Source organism: Pseudophryne corroboree, chromosome 6 (assembly GCF_028390025.1).
Source record: "Pseudophryne corroboree isolate aPseCor3 chromosome 6, aPseCor3.hap2, whole genome shotgun sequence".
In the NCBI taxonomy this organism is placed as follows: Eukaryota; Metazoa; Chordata; class Amphibia; order Anura; family Myobatrachidae; genus Pseudophryne; species Pseudophryne corroboree.
The window spans coordinates 135662936-135675050 of record NC_086449.1 but is presented as its reverse complement, the minus strand read 5'-3'; the positions used below and the strand labels follow the sequence as shown (position 1 = coordinate 135675050).

Here is a 12115-nt window from a genome sequence, read left to right as displayed (position 1 = left end):
AAGTCTGCTTCCCAGTTGTCCACTCCCGGAATGAACACTGCTGACAGTGCTATCACATGATTTTCCGCCCAGCGAAAAATCCTTGCAGTTTCTGCCATTGCCCTCCTGCTTCTTGTGCCGCCCTGTCTGTTTACGTGGGCGACTGCCGTGATGTTGTCCCACTGGATCAATACCGGCTGACCTTGAAGCAGAGGTCTTGCTAAGCTTAGAGCATTGTAAATTGCCCTTAGCTCCAGTATATTTATGTGGAGAAAAATCTCCAGACTTGATCACACTCCCTGGAAATTTTTTCCCTGTGTGACTGCTCCCCAGCCTCTCAGGCTGGCCTCCGTGGTCACCAGCATCCAATCCTGAATGCCGAATCTGCGGCCCTCTAGAAGATGAGCACTCTGTATCCACCACAGGAGAGACACCCTTGTCCTTGGAGATAGGGTTATCCGCTGATGCATCTGAAAATGCGATCCGGACCATTTGTCCAGCAGATCCCACTGAAAAGTTCTTGCGTGGAATCTGCCGAATGGAATCGCTTCGTAATAAGCCACCATTTTTCCCAGGACTCTTGTGCAATGATGCACTGACACTTTTCCTGGTTTTAGGAGGTTCCTGACTAGCTCGGATAACTCCCTGGCTTTCTCCTCCGGGAGAAACACCTTTTTCTGGACTGTGTCCAGAACCATCCCTAGGAACAGCAGACGTGTCGTCAGAAACGGCTGCGATTTTGGATATTTAGAATCCACCCGTGCTGTCGTAGAACTACTTGAGATAGTGCTACTCCGACTTCCAACTGTTCTCTGGACCTTGCCCTTATCAGGAGATCGTCCAAGTAAGGGATAATTAAGACGCCTTTTCTTTGAAGAAGAATCATCATTTCGGCCATTACTTTGGTAAAGACCCGGGGTGCCGTGGACAATCCAAACGGCAGCGTCTGAAACTGATAGAGACAGTTCCGTACCACGAACCTGAGGTACCCTTGGTGAGAAGGGCAATTTGGGACATGGAGGTAAGCATCCTTGATGTCCAGGGACACCATATAGTCCCCTTCTTCCTGGTTCGCTATCACTGCTCTGAGTGACTCCATCTTGATTTGAACCTTTGTATGTAAGTGTTCAAAGATTTCCCATTTAGAATAGGTCTCACCGAGCCGTCTGGCTTCAGTACCACAATATAGTGTGGAATAATACCCCTTTCCCTGTTGTAGGAGGGGTACTTTGATTATCACCTGCTGGGAATACAGCTTGTGAATTGTTTCCAATACTGCCTCCCTGTCGGAGGAAGACGTTGGTAAAGCAGACATCAGGAGCCTGCGAGGGGGAGACGTCTCGAATTTCCAGTCTGTACCCCTGGGATACTACTTGTAGGATCCAGGGGTCCACTTGCGAGTGAGCCCACTACGCGCTGAAACTCTTGAGACGACCCCCCACCGCACTTGAGTCCGCTTGTACGGCCCCAGCGTCATGCTGAGGACTTGGCAGAAGCTGTGGAGGGCTTCTGTTCCTGGGAATGGGCTGCCTGCTGCAGTCTTCTTCCCTTTCCTCTATCCCTGGGCAGATATGACTGGCATTTTGCCCGCTTGCCCTTATGGGGACGAAAGGACTGAGGCTGAAAAGACGGTGTCTTTTTCTGCTGAGATGTGATTTGGGGTAAAAAAGGTGGATTTTCCAGCTGTTGCCGAGGCCACCAGGTCCGATGGACCGACCCCAAATAACTCCTCCCCTTTATACGGCAATACTTCCATGTGCCGTTTGGAATCTGCATCACCTGACCACTGTCGTGTCCATAAACATCTTCTGGCAGATATTGACATCGCACTTACTCTTGATGCCAGAGTGCAAATATCCCTCTGTGCATCTCGCATATATAGAAATGCATCCTTTAAATGCTCTATAGTCAATAAAATACTGTCCCTGTCAAGGGTATCAATATTTTCAGTCAGGGAATCCGACCAAGCCACCCCAGCGCTGCACATCCAGGCTGAGGCGATCGCTGGTCGCAGTATAACACCAGTATGTGTGTATATACCTTTTTAGGATATTTTCCAGCCTCTCAGCTGGCTCCTTGAGGGCGGCCCTATCTGGAGACGGTACCGCCACTTGTTTTGATAAGCGTGTGAGCGCCTTATCCACCCTAAAGGGTGTTTCCCAACGCGCCCTAACTTCTGGCGGGAAAGGGTATACCGCCAATAATTTTCTATCGGGGGAAACCCACGCATCATCACACACTTCATTTAATTTATCTGATTCAGGAAAAACTACAGGTAGTTTTTTCACACCCCACATAATACCCTTCTTGTGGTACTTGTAGTATCAGAAATATGTAACACCTCCTTCATTGCCCTTAACATGTAACGTGTGGCCCTAAAGGAAAATACGTTTGTTTCTTCACCGTCGACACTGGAGTCAGTGTCCGTGTCTGTGTCGACCGACTGAGGTAAATGAGCGTTTTACAGCCCCTGACGGTGTTTGAGACGCCTGGACAGGTACTAATTTGTTTGCCGGCCGTCTCATGTCGTCAACCGACCTTGCAGCGTGTTGACATTATCACGTAATTCCTTAAATAAGCCATCCATTCCGGTGTCGACTCCCTAGAGAGTGACATCACCATTTCAGGCAATTGCTCCGCCTCCTCACCAACATCGTCCTCATACATGTCGACACACACGTACCGACACACAGCACACACACAGGGAATGCTCTGATAGAGGACAGGACCCCACTAGCCCTTTGGGGAGACAGAGGGAGAGTTTGCCAGCACACACCAAAAACGCTATAATTATACAGGGACAACCTTTATATAAGTGTTTTTCCCTTATAGCATTTTAATATATATATACATATCGCCAAATAAGTGCCCCCCCTCTCTGTTTTAACCCTGTTTCTGTAGTGCAGTGCAGGGGAGAGCCTGGGAGCCTTCCCACCAGCATTTCTGTGAGGGAAAATGGCGCTGTGTGCTGAGGAGAATAGGCCCCGCCCCCTTTTCGGCGGGCTTCTTCTCCCGTTTTTCTGAGACCTGGCAGGGGTTAAATACATCCATATAGCCCCCAGGGGCTATATGTGATGTATTTTTAGCCAGAATAAGGTACTATCATTGCTGCCCAGGGCGCCCCCCCCAGCGCCCTGCACCCTCAGTGACCGCTGCTATGAAGTGTGCTGACAACAATGGCGCACAGCTGCAGTGCTGTGCGCTACCTTATGAAGACTGAAGAGTCTTCTGCCGCCGTTTCTGGACCTCTTCACTTTTCGGCATCTGCAAGGGGGGTCGGCGGCGCGGCTCCGGGACGAACCCCAGGGTGAGACCTGTGTTCCGACTCCCTCTGGAGCTAATGGTGTCCAGTAGCCTAAGAAGCCAATCCATCCTGCACGCAGGCGAGTTCACTTCTCTCCCCTAAGTCCCTCGTAGCAGTGAGCCTGTTGCCAGCAGGACTCACTGAAAATAAAAAACCTAACAAACTTTTACTCTAAGCAGCTCTTTAGGAGAGCCACCTAGATTGCACCCTTCTCGGCCGGGCACAAAAATCTAACTGAGGCTTGGAGGAGGGTCATAGGGGAAGGAGCCAGTGCACACCACCTGATCCTAAAGCTTTTACTTTTGTGCCCTGTCTCCTGCGGAGCCGCTAATCCCCATGGTCCTGACGGAGTCCCCAGCATCCACTTAGGACGTCAGAGAAACAGCAATAAATACTTCTCCTGCTATCTCATTTATCTGATGTAGAGTAATATAGTGGGTGCCAGTCATTTCTAAATGTGACAGGAAAAACTATGTCAAACATAAAATGTTAAAAAAAGGAAAAGGACATTGCTGGGTACAGTACAACACTACTTCTTGTGCAAACTTGCCGAGTGCTTTCTGACACGTGTCTACATTATTAATTGCAGGAAGGATATAATCACCTGAGTTAACACATAGTCATGTATGAATAGATAGAGAAGATGAATTAGAAGCGTAGATGTATTAGATATAAAGAGATAAATAAAGTAGACTGCTAATGCATATAGACAACAGAATCACAAAACAGGATACACTAGTCATTTTACAATACACAAGTGATGCTAATATACTGTACACAGTGCCGTAACTAGCGGTGTGCCGGCGGTGCCTGGCACACAGCGCATGTGCACTGAGGGCGCAGGACCGCCGGCAACACCTGCAGGTCCGCTCTGCTCGGTGTGTCTGGGGAAGTTACCCTTGCTACAGCGCCCGTCAGCGGCACATCAGGATGCCAGATGAAGTTGTCGTTTATGCGGTCCTTTTCCTCTGCCAGTCCGCCTATCGTGCTTGCTGTATTGTGGGTTTCCTAAAAGGGGGCGTGTCCACGGGGGGGGGGGGGGCTCTAACTGGAGTAATATGTGTAAGTGGCGCTACTGTGCGGCGTAATTTAAATAATGGAGACTACTGTACAGCGTAATATGAATTGGTATTGTTTTGTGGCCACACCCCTTCCCCATGAAGCCACGTCCCTATATTTTTTGCGCTCGCCTACTGCACGCACTGGCCTTATTTTAAATATGATGGGGGGGGGTGCCGATGCTGTCTCTTGCACACAGCGCTAAAATGTCTAGTTACGGCACTGACTGTACACATAGCTGTGTAAACAGTGACGCCTGTTGTAATCACTTCACTGAAGAGTAGTCCACCCCCTGCTGTAAATTATTATAGATATAACTAGAGGTTTCTGTGACCAATGTAGAAACATTTGACCTATATACTTTTCACATGATCAAAAAAATAAGAATTTACTTACCGATAATTCTATTTCTCGGAGTCCGTAGTGGATGCTGGGGTTCCTGAAAGGACCATGGGGAATAGCGGCTCCGCAGGAGACAGGGCACAAAAAGTAAAGCTTTAGGATCAGGTGGTGTGCACTGGCTCCGACCCCTATGACCCTCCTCCAAGCCTCAGTTAGGATACTGTGCCCGGACGAGCGTACACAATAAGGAAGGATTTTGAATCCCGGGTAAGACTCATACCAGCCACACCAATCACACTGTACAACCTGTGATCTGAACCCAGTTAACAGTATGATAACAGCGGAGCCTCTGAAAAGATGGCTCACAACAATAATAACCCGATTTTTGTAACTATGTACAAGTAATGCAGATAATCCGCACTTGGGATGGGCGCCCAGCATCCACTACGGACTCCGAGAAATAGAATTATCGGTAAGTAAATTCTTATTTTCTCTATCGTCCTAGTGGATGCTGGGGTTCCTGAAAGGACCATGGGGATTATACCAAAGCTCCCAAACGGGCGGGAGAGTGCGGATGACTCTGCAGCAGCGAATGAGAGAACTCCAGGTCCTCCTTAGCCAGGGTATCAAATTTGTAGGATTTTACCAACGTGTTTGCCCCTGACTAAATAGCCGCTCGGCAAAGTTGTAAAGCCGAGACCCCTCGGGCAGCCGCCCAAGATGAGCCCACCTTCCTTGTGGAATGGGCATTTACATATTTTGGCTGTGGCAGGCCTGCCACAGAATGTGCAAGCTGAATTGTATTACACATCCAACTAGCAATAGTCTGCTTAGAAGCAAGAGCACCCAGTTTGTTGGGTGCATACAGGATAACAGCAAGTCAGTTTTCCTGACTCCAGCCGTCCTGGAACCTATACTTTCAGGGCCCTGACAACATCCAGCAACTTGGAGTCCTCCAAGTCCCTAGTAGGCGCAAGGCACCACAATAAGCTGGTTCAGGTGAAACACTGACACCACCTTAGGGAGAGAACTGGGGACGAGTCCGCAGCTCTGCCCTGTCCGAATGGACAAACAGATATGGGCTTTTTTGAGAAAAAACCCACCAATTTGACACTCGCCTGGCCCAGGCCAGGGCCAAGAGCATGGTCACTTTTCATGTGAGATGCTTCAAATCCACAGATTTGACTGGTTTTAAACCAATGTGATTTGAGGAATCCCAGAACTACGTTGAGATCCCACAGTGCCACTGGAGGCACAAAGGGGGTTGTATATGCAATACTCCCTTGACAAACTTCTGGACTTCAGGAACTGAAGCCAATTCTTTCTGGAAGAAAATCGACAGGGCCGAAATTTGAACCTTAATGGGCCCCAATTTGAGGCCCATAGACACTCCTGTTTGCAGGAAATGCAGGAATCGACCGAGTTGAAATTTCTTCGTGGGGCCTTCCTGGCCTCACACCACGCAACATATTTTCGCCACATGTGGTGATAATGTTGTGCGGTCACCTCCTTCCTGGCTTTGACCAGGGTAGGAATGACCTCTTCCGGAATGCCTTTTTCCCTTAGGATCCGGCGTTCCACCGCCATGCCGTCAAACGCAGCTGCGGTAAGTCTTGGAACAGACATGGTACTTGCTGAAGCAAGTCCCTTCTTAGCGGCAGAGGCCATAAGTCCTCTGTGAGCATCTCTTGAAGTTCCGGGTACCAAGTCCTTCTTGGCCAATCCGGAGCCATGAGTATAGTTCTTACTCCTCTACGTCTTATAATTCTCAGTACCTTAGGTATGAGAAGCAGAGGAGGGAACACATACACCGACTGGTACACCCACGGTGTTACCAGAACGTCCACAGCTATTGCCTGAGGGTCTCTTGACCTGGCGCAATACCTGTCCCGTTTTTTGTTCAGACGGGACGCCATCATGTCCACCTTTGGTATTTCCCAACGGTTCACCATCATGTGGAAAAACTTCCCGATGAAGTTTCCACTCTCCCGGGTGGAGGCCGTGCCTGCTGAGGAAGTCTGCTTCCCAGTTTCCACTTCCGGAATGAAACACTGCTGACAGTGCTATCACATGATTTTCCGCCCAGCGAAAAGTCCTTGCAGTTTTTGCCATTGCCCTCCTGCTTCTTGTGCCGCCCTGTCTGTTTACGTGGGCGACTGCCGTGATGTTTTTCCCACTGGATCAATACCGGCTGACCTTGAAGCAGAGGTCTTGCTAAGCTTAGAGCATTATAAATTTACCCTTAGCTCCAGTATATTTATGTGGAGAAAAGTCTCCAGACTTGATCACACTCCCTGGAAATTTTTTCCTTGTGTGACTGCTCCCCAGCCTCTCGGGCTGGCCTCCGTGGTCACCAGCATCCAATCCTGAATGCCGAATCTGCGGCCCTCTAGAAGATGAGCACTCTGTAACCACCACAGGAGAGACACCCTTGTCCTTGGATATAGGGTTATCCGCTGATGCATCTGAAGATGCGATCCGGACCATTTGTCCAGCAGATCCCACTGAAAAGTTATTGCGTGAAATCTGCCGAATGGAATTGCTTCGTAGGAAGCCACCATTTTTACCAGGACCCTTGTGCAATGATGCACTGACACTTTTCCTGGTTTTAGGAGGTTCTTGACTAGCTCGGATAACTCCCTGGCTTTCTCATCCGGGAGAAACACCTTTTTCTGGACTGTGTCCAGAATCATCCCTAGGCACAGCAGACGTGTCGTCAGGATCAGCTGCGATTTTGGAATATTTAGAATCCATCCGTGCTGTTGTAGCAGTATCCGAGATAGTGCTACTCCGACCTCCAACTGTTCCCTGGACTTTGCCCTTATCAGGAGATCGTCCAAGTAAGGGGTAATTAAGACGCCTTTTCTTCAAAGAAGAATCATCATTTCGGCCATTACCTTGGTAAAGACCCGGGGTGCCGTGGACAATCCAAACGGCAGCGTCTGAAACTGACAGTGACAGTTCTATACCACGAACCTGAGGTACCCTTAGTGAGAAGGGCAAATTTGGGACATGGAGGTAAGCATCCCTGATGTCCCGGGACACTATATAGTCCCCTTCTTCCTGGTTCGTTATCACTGCTCTGAGTGACTCCATCTTGATTTGAACCTTTGTAAGTGTTCAAATTTTTTTTTTTTTTAGATTTAGAATAGGTCTCACCTAGCCTTCTGGCTTCAGTACCACAATATAGTGTGGAATAATACCCCTTTCCTTGTTGTAGGAGGGGTAATTTGATTATCACCTGCTGGGAATACAGCTTGTGAATTTTTTCCCATACTGCCTCCTTGTCGGAGGGATACCTTGGTAAAGCAGACTTCAGGAGCCTGCGAGGGGGAAACGTTTCGACATTCGAATCTGTACCCCTGGGATACTACTTGTAGGATCCAGGGGTCCTGTACGGTCCCAGCGTCATGCTGAGAGCTTGGCAGAAGCGGTGGAAGGCTTCTGTTCCTGGGAATGGGCTGCCTGCTGCAGTCTTCTTCCCTTTCCTCTATCCCTGGGCAAATATGACTCTTATAGGGACGAAAGGACTGAGGCTGAAAAGACGGTGTCTTTTTCTGCAGAGATGTGACTTAGGGTAAAAACGGTGGATTTTCCAGCAGTTGCCGTGGCCACCAGGTCCGATGGACCGACCCCAAATAACTCCTCTTCCTTTATACGGCAATACACCTTTGTGCCGTTTGGAATCTGCATCACCTGACCACTGTCGTGTCCATAAACATCTTCTGGCAGATATGGACATCGCACTTACTCTTGATGCCAGAGTGCAAATATCCCTCTGTGCATCTCGCATATATAGAAATGCATCCTTTAAATGCTCTATAGTCAATAAAATACTGTCCCTGTCAAGGGTATCAATATTTTTAGTCAGGGAATCCGACCAAGCCACCCCAGCTCTGCACATCCAGGCTGAGGCGATCGCTGGTCGCAGTATAACACCAGTATGTGTGTATATACTTTTATATGATATTTTCCAGCCTCCTGTCAGCTGGCTCCTTGAGGACGGCCCTATCTATAGACGGTACCGCCACCTGTTTTGATAAGTGTGTGAGCGCCTTATCCACCCTAAGGGGTGTTTCCCAACGCGCCCTAACTTCTGGCGGGAAAGGGTATACCGCCAATAATTTTCTATCGGGGGGAACCCACGCATCATCACACACTTCATTTAATTTATCTGATTCAGGAAAAACTACAGGTAGTTTTTTCACATCCCACATAATACCCTCTTTTGTGGTACTTGTAGTATCAGAAATATGTAACACCTCCTTCATTGCCCTTAACGTGTGGCCCTAATAAGGAATACGTTTGTTTATTCACCGTCGACACTGGATTCAGTGTCCGTGTCTGTGTCGACCGACTAAGGTAAACGGGCGTTTTAAAACCCCTGACGGTGTTTTTGAGACGTCTGGACCGGTACTAATTGTTTGTCGGCCGTCTCATGTCGTCAACCGACCTTGCAGCGTGTTGACATTATCACGTAATTCCCTAAATAAGCCATCCATTCCGGTGTCGACTCCCTAGAGAGTGACATCACCATTACAGGCAATTGCTCCGCCTCCTCACCAACATCGTCCTCATACATGTCGACACACACGTACCGACACACAGCACACACACAGGGAATGCTCTGATAGAGGACAGGACCCACTAGCCCTTTGGAGAGACAGAGGGAGAGTTTGCCAGCACACACCAAAAAACGCTATAATTATATAGGGACAACCTTATATAAGTGTTTTCCCTTATAGCATCTTTTTATATATTTCTAACGCCAAATTAGTGCCCCCCCTCTCTGTTTTAACCCTGTTTCTGTAGTGCAGTGCAGGGGAGAGCCTGGGAGCCTTCCCTCCAGCCTTTCTGTGAGGGAAAATGGCGCTGTGTGCTGAGGAGATAGGCCCCGCCCCTTTTTTGGCGGGCTCGTCTCCCGCTCTTCAACGGATTCTGGCAGGGGTTAAATATCTCCATATAGCCCCCGGAGGCTATATGTGGGGTATTTTTTGCCAAAAAATAGGTTTACATTGCCTCCCAGGGCGCCCCCCTCCCTGCGCCCTGCACCCTCAGTGACTGCCGTGTGAAGTGTGCTGAGAGCAATGGCGCACAGCTGCAGTGCTGTGCGCTACCTTAAGAAGACTGAGGAGTCTTCTGCCGCCGATTCTGGACCTTCTTCTCTTTTCAGCATCTGCAAGGGGGCCGGCGGCGAGGCTCCGGTGACCATCCAGGCTGTACCTGTGATCGTCCCTCTGGAGCTAATGTCCAGTAGCCAAAGAAGCCAATCCATCCTGCACGCAGGTGAGTTCACTTCTTCTCCCCTAAGTCCCTCGTTGCAGTGATCCTGTTGCCAGCAGGACTCACTGTAAAATAAAAAACCTAAGCTAAACTTTTCTAAGCAGCTCTTTAGGAGAGCCACCTAGATTGCACCCTTCTCGGCCGGGCACAAAAATCTAACTGAGGCTTGGAGGAGGGTCATAGGGGGAGGAGCCAGTGCACACCACCTGATCCTAAAGCTTTACTTTTTGTGCCCTGTCTCCTGCGGAGCCGCTATTCCCCATGGTCCTTTCAGGAACCCCAGCATCCACTAGGACGATAGAGAAATTAATGTGACTTGTAATATCCAGATAAATTTATAATATCCAGATCGTAGAGACTATATTACTCCACATATATGTATACCAGGAGTTATGTGTATCTTAATGTTTATATCATTATAGTGCCTTAATACAACACATACCATCAGGTGTAATGGATTGTGACGGTGCCGTAATACAGCGCCTATACCATTACTGTTATGTACTGTGCCATAAGACAGTGCCTACATACTGTGCCATAATACAGCGCCTATGCCATTACTGTCACGTACCGTGCCATAATACAGCGCCTATACCATTACTGTCACGTGCTGTGCCATAATACAGCGCCTATACCATTGCTGTCACGTGCTGTGCCATAATACAGCGCCTATACCATTACTGTCACGTGGTGTGCCATAATACAGCGCCTATACCATTACTGTCATGTGGTGTGCCATAATACAGCGCCTATACCATTACTGTCACGTGGTGTGCCATAATACAGCGCCTATACCATTGCTGTCACGTGCTGTGCCATAATACAGCGCCTATACCATTGCTGTCACGTGCTGTGCCATAATACAGCGCCTATACCATTACTGTCATGTGGTGTGCCATAATACAGCGCCTATACCATTACTGTCATGTGGTGTGCCATAATACAGCGCCTATACCATTACTGTCATGTGGTGTGCCATAATACAGCGCCTATACCATTACTGTCACGTGGTGTGCCATAATACAGCGCCTATACCATTACTGTCACGTGGTGTGCCATAATACAGCGCCTATACCATTACTGTCATGTGGTGTGCCATAATACAGCGCCTATACTATTACTGTCACGTGCCGTGCCATAATACAGCGCCTATACCATTACTGTCATCTGGTGTGCCATAATACAGCGCCTATAACATTACTGTCACGTGCTGTGCCATAATACGTTGCCTTTACCATTACTGTCACGTGGTGTGCCATAATACAGCGCCTATACCATTACTGTCACGTGCCGTGCCATAATACAGCGCCTATACCATTACTGTCACGTGCCGTGCCATAATACAGCGCCTATACCATTACTGTCATACACCATACTACAGCACCTATAATGAGGCTGCTGTTACACATCTGACAGCTGCAGCACAGACCATACACGGTGGTCTGACAGCTTGCCCGCTCCTGCATACACCCCCGGGTACAAGGTGTAGCATGGGGGTGTATGCAGGAGCGGTCCTGCTCCTGCATACACCCCCATGCTACACCTTGTACCCGGGGACACTACACAGGTACTGTATATAACACACCTCACCCCAGGTGATCAGCTCGGTTATACATCCATGAACCAGGCAGCTGGGACGGGATCTACCACGCACTATGCATGAGCCCCACTCCCCCTCTACCGGCTCCTACATGGGAACGTACCTTCCTCGCCAGCCCCGGTGCTGTCACCGCCGCCTCCGCCAGGTGAAAGACACGTCACTGCAGCCAGACAGGCTGCTCTCCCTGGGGAGGAGTTTGGGTTGGGGGTGTACACGCTACGGCCGCCTCAGAAGCCGGCTCCCCTGTCACAGGCCGCTAGCCGGGCGGCCCTAGCAACCGGACACCTGCCTATATCTCGCGAGACCCCAGGTCACACTGCGCATGTGCAATCAGCATGAGGTGACTTCCTCTGCGCCATTTTTAAATTGGGCTTCAGTCTTGGCTTCTTGTTCTTTTCATTATTTCATTATTTGAATCATACTTGATTATGTACTGCGCTCTGGTATGAGGGCTGTAAAGTCATGTCATTACATAGGAAATATAAACACACACACACACATATATACTTGTCACACTTCGGGCACAGTGGCTTGCCACAGGTTACCAT

The 12115-nt window shown here is 49.1% G+C and overlaps 1 protein-coding gene across 3 annotated transcripts in view; it reads right to left on the bottom strand.

The window, feature by feature from the left end:
• The window catches only part of ENTPD4 (ectonucleoside triphosphate diphosphohydrolase 4), a 114704-nt gene extending 102833 nt beyond the window's left edge, over nucleotides 1–11871 (bottom strand). For 2 of the 3 annotated variants that reach the window (XM_063931876.1, XM_063931875.1), the window contains exon 1: nucleotides 11671–11871. The gene's annotated coding sequence lies outside the window, so the exon portion shown is untranslated. The remainder of the gene's footprint in view (nucleotides 1–11670) is intronic. The other variant, XM_063931874.1, reaches the window with a different exon arrangement.
• Nucleotides 11872–12115: the final 244 nt, after the last annotated feature.